We start from the raw sequence: 8546 nt of genomic DNA, 5'->3' as shown, positions 1-8546 counted from the left end.
AATGTTGAACTCCAAATCATAATATGCATATGTGAATGTTGTCGGGGAAAACTGCAACTTGCTCAAAAACTTGCTCAACTTGCTCAAAAAAAATTAAGTTGCTTTAATAGATGGATATGTGGATAGACGACATAATAAAGCAAGTATATTTAAATTTTAACTTAAGGAATTAAAATAGTAACTGAATAAGCAGCCCTCCTCCCTTCACTTTGACCCGAGTTATATGTGGTTTCTTTTTCTCTTCTTTCAGCTCGCCTCCTTCTCCATCATTCTCTCAATTCAGCATCTCTTAATGCCGAAATGTTTTGATGCCTGTGTCTTTAGTTTTCTCAGCTTCATCTTAATGGAATGTTTGTGAATCTCCAACAAAACGGTCAGAATGGATGTTAATATCCAACTCGCCCTTTTCTCTGGCAGGTGAATGACCTTCTCTTGAAAGACAAATCTAGGGGCGCCTGGGTGGCTCAGTGAGTTAAGCCTCTGCCTTTGGCTCAGATCATGATCTCAGGGTCCTGGGATCGAGCCCCTCATCGGACTCTCTGCTCGTCAGGGAGCCTGCTTCCCCCTCTCTCTCTGCCTGCCTCTCTGCCTACTTGTGATGTCTATTGGTCAAATAAATAAATAAATCTTTAAAAAAAATTAAAAAAGAAAGAACTCTTTCCTGGTGTCACCTGCTAGGTCTTGGTCTCCTCAGTTTGCCTCTCTGTCCTGACTACAGACTCTTGGACCCACTTTCTGGACAACAGCTCCATCGTCATGTCCCCACTCAAACCCACCGTATCTGAAAAAGGACTCCTCTTGTCTGGCATATCTCATCCTCCATTATTGTTTTGCTCAGTAAAGCACCACAATCTCTCCAGTGACCCAAACCCAACTTGTTAACTACCTCCTGCCTTTCCCTCAGTCTGCACAATTTGCCTTAATTCCCCACACGAATTACCCCCCGCCCAAAAAAAGCTAAAGAGTCCTGGAATTGAGTCTCCAGATGTACCCTTGGTAAATGAAGTTGGCCTTTCTACCTGAAAGGGACCATCCAGGGACTCTTGAGTAATCAACAACTATTAAGAATTATCTACAGAAAACCCACTGTTAAGCCCATAGTTTACCTTGTTCAGTAGCAAGAAGCAACAAAAAGCATTCTAAAGACAGAGCCAGTATGAAATTAAGATTGAAACAGCTAGGGGCGCCTGGGGAGCTCAGTGGGTTGAAGCCTCTGCCTTCAGCTCAGGTCATGATCCCAGGGTCCTGGGATCCGAGCCTCGCGGGCTCTCTGCTCAGCGGGGACCCTGCTTCCCCCTCTCTCTCTGCCTGCCTCTCTGCCTACTTGTGATCTCTGTCTGTCAAATAAATAAATAAAATCTTGAAAGAAAGAAAGAGCTAATCCTTGGCCTGGAGAGCTCTGTTCTCTAATAAAAATGTAATGTAAGCCTCATAGGTAGCATAAATATTCTAGTAGCCATATTTAAGAGGCTAAAGAAAAAAACAAAAAAAAAATATGAAGAATACACTTTGTTTAACCCAAAATATCCCAAATATTTCTATAAGAAATGATTAAAAATTATGAGAGATATATTGCATTCCTTTTTTCCAGACTTTGGGATCTTGTGTGAACTTTAGTAATGGCAACACTTCCATTCACACTAATCACATTTCTTAATTTTTTAGTTTTTTCTTAATTGTATTTATTTATTTGACAGACAGAGATCACAAGCAGGTAGGGAGGCCAGCAGAGAGAGAGGGGGAAGCAGGCTCCCTGCTGAGCAGAAAGCCCAATGTGGGGCTCGATCCCAGGACTCTGAGATCATGAGCTGAGCATCCCAGGACTCTGAGATCATGAGCTGAGCTGAAGGCAGAGGCTTAACCCGCTGAGCCACAGAGGCGCCCCTAGGCTATTCACATTTCAGTTGCTTAATAACAATCTGTGGCAAAAGGTCACTTGTGACAGTGCAGCCTTAACCTTAGATTTTTCCAGAGCTTTTTGAGTAACTCTTGGAATCTGCAAACACTAACCCAAACTGTGTTATTAAGTTTCAAAATATTACTACACATTTTGATAGATTCAAAATGACAAGTGGGTAGTAGAACACTGTAGGTTTTCACCTAACTTTTCTTATTTAACCTATTGTGGGGAAAAAATTGTAAACCTTGTATTAACGATTCAGTTCAATAGAGATGAAATCCGGGCAAGTCCTTGCTCTTGACAGAGTTTGCCTCGACTACAATAAAAAGTCCAGGGAACAGACTTGGGAAGAGAGTCTAGTGGGGCCTCTGGCTGGCTCAGTCAGTAGAGCATGTGACTCTCGATCACAGGGTTGTGAATTCAAGCCCCATATTGGGCCTAGGATTACTTTTAAAAAACTAAAAAGAGAGAGATTCTAGTATAAATATGGATAGAAGAAAGAAGACTATATTCTACTGAGCACTTTGATGTTGGTAATCTTTTCTCTGCCTTTACTACTAAAATAAGGGCCGTCCACAAAAATTAGGTCAAACATACAGATTTTCATTAAACCAAAACACCACAAAAAGCTTGCATACATATGTTTGTCCTAATAGACATCGTTTTGTCTCTGTCTATTCCAAATGACGAACTTAATATTGGTTTAAATCATACTGCTCCTTAAAATCTTCAGAATTTATATCTATATTTTTTAAAGATGCTTTTACATTGAATTCTAAGTGTCAGCATTTTCTCTTTGAATTTAAAAGCCAATCTAATTACCACGATAGTAAACAAAATTCATTGAATTACATCTGCAGATTAAATTGGCTTTATTCAGCAATTCATGAATTGGATAGGATCTCATCTAGCAAATAGAAAGGAACTCTATCAAGCTGCAGAAAAGGAGAGGTTTTTATTTTTTTTAATTAAAAAATTTTTAATTAACATATAATGTATCATTTGCCCCAGGGGTACAGGTCTGTGAATCGTCAGGTTTACACAACTCACAGCACTCACCAAAGCACAGACCCTCCCCAGTGTCCATCACCCAGACACCCTCTCCCTACTCCCCTCCACTCCAGCAAGCCTCAATTTGTTTTGTGAGATTAAAAATCTCTTATGGTTTGTCTCCCTCCCAATCCCATCTTGTTTCATTTTTTCCTTCCCTTCTCCCCAAACCCCACACTTTGCCTCCCAAATTCTTCATATCAGGGAAATCATATGATCATTTTCTTTCTCTAATTCACTTATAAGGAAAGATTTTTAAAGGAAGAAAGAAAACAGGGGGGAAAAAAGGAAATTATTAGCAAAGAATGTGTTGTTTTAGTCAAAGTCACCCTCCTAAAGAAAAAGAAAGGGGTCTATCAATGAATTACCTCCAAGGGCTAACCAGGAAATTTCAGGTAAAAGACCAAAAACAGGTGAAGAGGAAAAAATAAGGGTTTCAGTTTAGGGCCCATGGCTTGCCTGCTCTTTAAGAAACGAAGGCCTTAAACCTTTGCACTTTCTCACAGAAATTAAGAGGAACTTGTTCTGATCACAAATAATCCAAAAGAAGTTTGAAACTCACATCTCTCACTGAAGAGCCTTCCAGAGAATTAGCCTCAAGTAATTTCTACCTCACTAGGAAATAGCTGGTTGCTGGGCTTGTTTAGTTTTGTTTGTTTTTGGCAACACAACTGCAGTGGTTTCAGCGTGGAATTCGCCTCAGCTTCACTCTCCTCAGGAGAACAGGAGCAGGCAGGTGGGAGACTTTACTTCACTCACCTGTGTGGAAACTTGAGCGCTCCATCTGTACACACAGGACTTCAGGTGGCCGGCTGGGGGCTGCGGAAATTTTTCTCTCAACCACATAACCAGGTTTTCAGTAACAGTAGAGAAAAGCTGTCATCAGAATCTCAGGGCAAAGTGATTGTAATACTTACTGGGAATTAACTTACCAGTGTCTACTACGACACTGCCCTAAAGATTTATTTCTTTCTTTTAAAGAGAGAGAGAGCCTGTGAGCTGGGGTGCGGGGCAGGGGTACCGGGAGAGAGAGAATCCTCAAGGAGGTCCCCTGCAGAGCCCAGAGACCAAAACTGGGCCCCATGATCCCAGGCCCCTGAGATCCTGACCTGAGCCCAAGTCAAGAGTCAGACGCTCAACTGACTGAGCCGCCCGGCTGCTCCTCTACCACTAGACTCTAAATATTTCCTCAGAGATAGCGAGGCGAGAAAAGACAATGGATTTGAAGTCCAGCTCTCCTTGCCTGGGGTATCACATTAAAGACGGCTGGGGCTATTTGGCGCTTCAGTGCTCCTCTAGTCTTCTAGATGCTTCCTAGCCAAGGAAATATTTTCTAGGCATTTCTTCCTCTGCCCTACTAAAGCTAGTGGGACTTCATTTAAGGCAGTGGCATATAAAAATGTTAAAAAATCTTAAAAAATGGCAATAAAGACTAAAATAGCTGTTAAGCAGTTAAGTGGTTTCTTTTGAAATTTAGAAGGTTCTCTCTTTAGATTTACCTGAGTTGTCAGATTTGAGGTGCCTGGAGAGGAAGGTGCAGAACAGGCTAACTTGTCAACACAAGAGTTTTATGGGCCTCAGGCAATGAGGCCAACTTAGAAAGCTTCCAAGTAAACCAAACTCAGTATGGAGGTTCCTCAAAAAGTAAAAATCGGGGTGCCTGGGTGGCTCAGTGGGTTAAAGCCTCTGCCTTTGGCTCAGGTCATTATCCCAGAGTCCTGGGATCAAGCCCTGCATCGAACTCTCTGCTCAGCAGTGGGCCTGCTTCCTGCTTCTCTGCCTACTTGTGATCTCTGTCTGTCAAATAAATAAATAAAATCTTTTTTTAAAAAAAGTTAAAAGTAGAACAACCCTACGACCTCGCAATTGCACTACTAAGTATTTATCCGAAGAAAACAAAAAGGCTAATTTGAGTGGGCACGTGCCCCCCAGTGAATATAGCAGCACTATCAATAGTCAGATTATGGAAAAAGCCCAACAGTCCTTTGCTAAATGGATAATGAAGTTATGGTATAATAAATTAATGCCAGTGTTATTGAAATATCATTGACATACAATGCCATATAAGTTTGTGTAAAACATATATTGCACAATGATTACCACAATACATTTAGTTAACATGGCTTCATATAATTACAGATTTTTTCCACCGAGATTCTTTAAGTGCATAGGACTTCACTTACAGATGGTCCCAAAGTGGTGACTAAAATGGTCTTGTTCTCTGACATCAGGGAATTTACACTGTGAAGGATGAGGTAAGCCAGGCCTTCAACAAGTCAATAAACTGTGTAATTACAGACCGTGATCATGTTGTGGAGATTAAAAACAGGTGCTTTACGAATGGGACTAGCCGACTTCAAAGCGGGCAATCAGGGAGGTCTTCTCCAAAGGCCTGATGTTCATGATGAGAAATAGAGGGTGAGAAGGTTTCAAACAAGCAAAATTTGTGAGGAAAGTGTTTGGGCAGAGGACAAGTGTGACTCAAGGTTAAAAAGCCAAGTAGTTTAGTTCCATGCCTCCGAAGCTCTGACCCCACTTTCACAGCATCTAAGTTCCTGGGAAGTCTCTTAATATTTTATTTTCCCACTTTCCACCGGTTTTATCTTATCAGAAGGAAGTATTAATATTTTATATTTCCACATATCACTTATTTTCATCACAACAGAATGAAGTATTAATGATTTACTATCTTTTAGGAACTCTCTGATCCTTACAATTATTATGTAAATAGGGTAGGAACCATGCAATGGTGTGGACTAGGGGAACCGAGATTAATAGAATCACGTTGGGAGCACTGATTATCCTGGATTATCCCGGAGGACCCAGTGCAATCACAAGGGTCCTTATAAGTGAAAGAGGGAGACAGCAGAGTCAGTGTCAGAGAAAGAGATTTAAAGACAGAAGCGTCAGCCAAACTGATATGGGGGAGGGGCCTGGGCCAAGAAATGCAGGTGACCCCAAAAGCTGACAAAGGCAAGGACACAGATTTTCTCCTAAAGCCTCTAGGAGGAGCAGTCCTGACAACACACTCATCTTAGCACTTCAGACCCCCAGAACTGTAAGTTAATACGCTGCCGTTATTTTAGGCTGCTAAATTTGCGGTAATCTGTTATAGCAGCATTAGAAAACTAATGCAGTGTTTAAAAAGTGAATCTCCGTGTTTCATGGATTACCCTCAGGAGAATTTAAAATTAAGCCTTCAGGCCTTACTCATTAGCAAATTTTACTTCTATAAATAAAGGGATAGGCTTCATCAAAAGACTATTAGGCAAAGGTGCGGCTGATCTTGTCTTCCTGTGCTGGGCGTCAGAATCTTGATGGCAATTATTAATCTGGAGCACAGCTGCTTCAGACATCTATATAAAATCACACAAAAATTTGTTCTTCAACTTAGAACATTAAAATTTTAACAAGGATTGATTGATACTAAGTTAGCCACACTAAAGAATAAGAGCTATAACTAGTTAACAATTAACTTAAAAAATAATTAACTTAAAGAATAAATAATTAGCAATTTAACTTAACAATTAACAATTAACTTAAAGAATAAATGAACAACGTAAAGAATAGATAATACACAGCCTATAAAGTTAGCTTCCAATTTTGTTCTTGTTTTCTATTGTTTCTAATTTAAATATGTTAGTTTACAAATAGGGTAGTATTGGTTTTAAGAGTAGAATTTGGTGATTCATCACTTACATAAAACACCCAGTTCTCGTCCCAATAAGTGCCTCCTAATGTCCATCATTCATTTAGTGCAGCCCATCACCCACTTGCCCTCCAGCAAGCCTCGGCTTGTCCTCTATATTTAAGGTCTCTGTGGTCTACTTCCCTCTCTTTTCATCTTATATTACTTTCCCTCCCTTCCCCTAGTTTCATCTGTTTTGTTTCTTAAATTCCACATATGAGTAAATTCATATGGTACTTGTATTTGGCTGACTTATTCTGCTTAGCATAATACACTCTGGTTCCATCCATGTTGTTGCAAATGGCAAGATTTCATTATTTTAGATGACTGGGTACTATTCCATTATATATGTAATGTATATGTATATAAAATGTGTGTGTGTGTATTCCATAACTTTGTTATCCGTTCAACAGTCAATGGACATTTGGGCTTTTTCCATAATTTGAGTATTGTTGATAGTGCTGCTATAAACACTGGGGGGCATATGCTCCTTCAAATCAGCATTTTTGTATCCTTTGGATAAATACTTAGTAGTGTAATTGTGAGGTCATAGGGTATCTCTATTTTTAACTTTCTGAGGAACCTCCACACTGTTTCCCAAAGTGGCTGCACCAGTTTGCCTTCCCACCAACAGTGCAAAAATGTTCCCTTTTCTCTGCATCCTCACCAACATCCCTTGTTTCCTGAGTTGTTAATTTTTGCCATTCTGGCAGGTGTGAGGTGGCATCTTAACATGGTTTGGATTTGCATTTCCCTGATGATCACTGATATTGAGCATCTTTTCATGTGTCTGTTGGCCATCTGTGTGTCTTCTTTGGAGATGTGTCCATTTTATGTCTTCTGCCCATTTCTTTTTTAATTTATTTATATTCAATTTAGTTAACATATAGTGTTCTAAGAGCTTCAGGGGTAGAATTTAGTGATTCATCAATTGCATATACATTACATCTTATGCTCTCCTTAATGTCCATTACACAGTCACCCCACCCCCCCATCTCCCCTCCAGCAACCCTCAGTTTGTATTCTATAGTTAAGAGTCTCTTATGGGGGCACCTGGGTGGCTCAGTGGGTTAAGCATCTGCCTTTGGCTCAGGTCATGATCTCAGGGTCCTGGGACCGAGTCCCGCAATAGGCTCTCTGCTCAGCAGGGAGCCTGCTTCCCCCTCTCTCTCTCTGCCTGCCTCTCTGCCTACTTGTGATCTCTCTCTCTCTGTCAGATAAATAAATAAAATCTTTAAAAAGAAAAAAAAAGTCTTTTATCGTTGGTCATCCTCTCTCTTTTTATTTTATTTTTCCTTCCCTTCCTCATATTAATCTGTTTTGTTTCTTAACTTTCATATATAAGTGAAATCATATAGTATTTGTCTTTCTCTTGATTGACTTACTTCACTTCAGCTATTTCTTCACTGGTTTATGTGTGATTTGGGTGTTGAATTTGGTAAGTTCTTATATAATTTTTTTTAAAAAAGAACTTACCAAATTCAACACCCAAATCACACATAAACCAGTGAAGAAATAGCTGAAGTGAAGGAAGTCAATCAAGAGAAAGACAAATACTATATGATTTCACTTATATATTTATTTATTTGCCAGAGAGAGAAAGCACACAAGCAGGGGAAGCAGCAGGCCGAGGGGGAAGCAGGCTCCCTGCTGAGCAAGGAGCCCAATGTGGAACTCGATCCCAGGACCCTGAGATCACCGCCTGAGCTGAAGGCAGATGCTTAACCAACTGAGCTACACAAGCACTCTAACTTTCATAAACTCTTTATAGATTTTATCAGATATGTCATTTGCAAATATCTTCTCCCATTCTGTCGGTTGCTTTTTAGTTTCATTGTTGCTTCCTTCACTGTGCAGAAACTTTGTATCTTGAGGAGGTCTCAGTAGTTCATTTGTGTTTTTGCTCCC

Source organism: Neovison vison, chromosome 10 (genome assembly GCF_020171115.1).
Source record: "Neovison vison isolate M4711 chromosome 10, ASM_NN_V1, whole genome shotgun sequence".
Lineage (NCBI taxonomy): Eukaryota > Metazoa > Chordata > Mammalia > Carnivora > Mustelidae > Neogale > Neogale vison.
Note: the sequence above shows the minus strand (reverse complement) of the source record.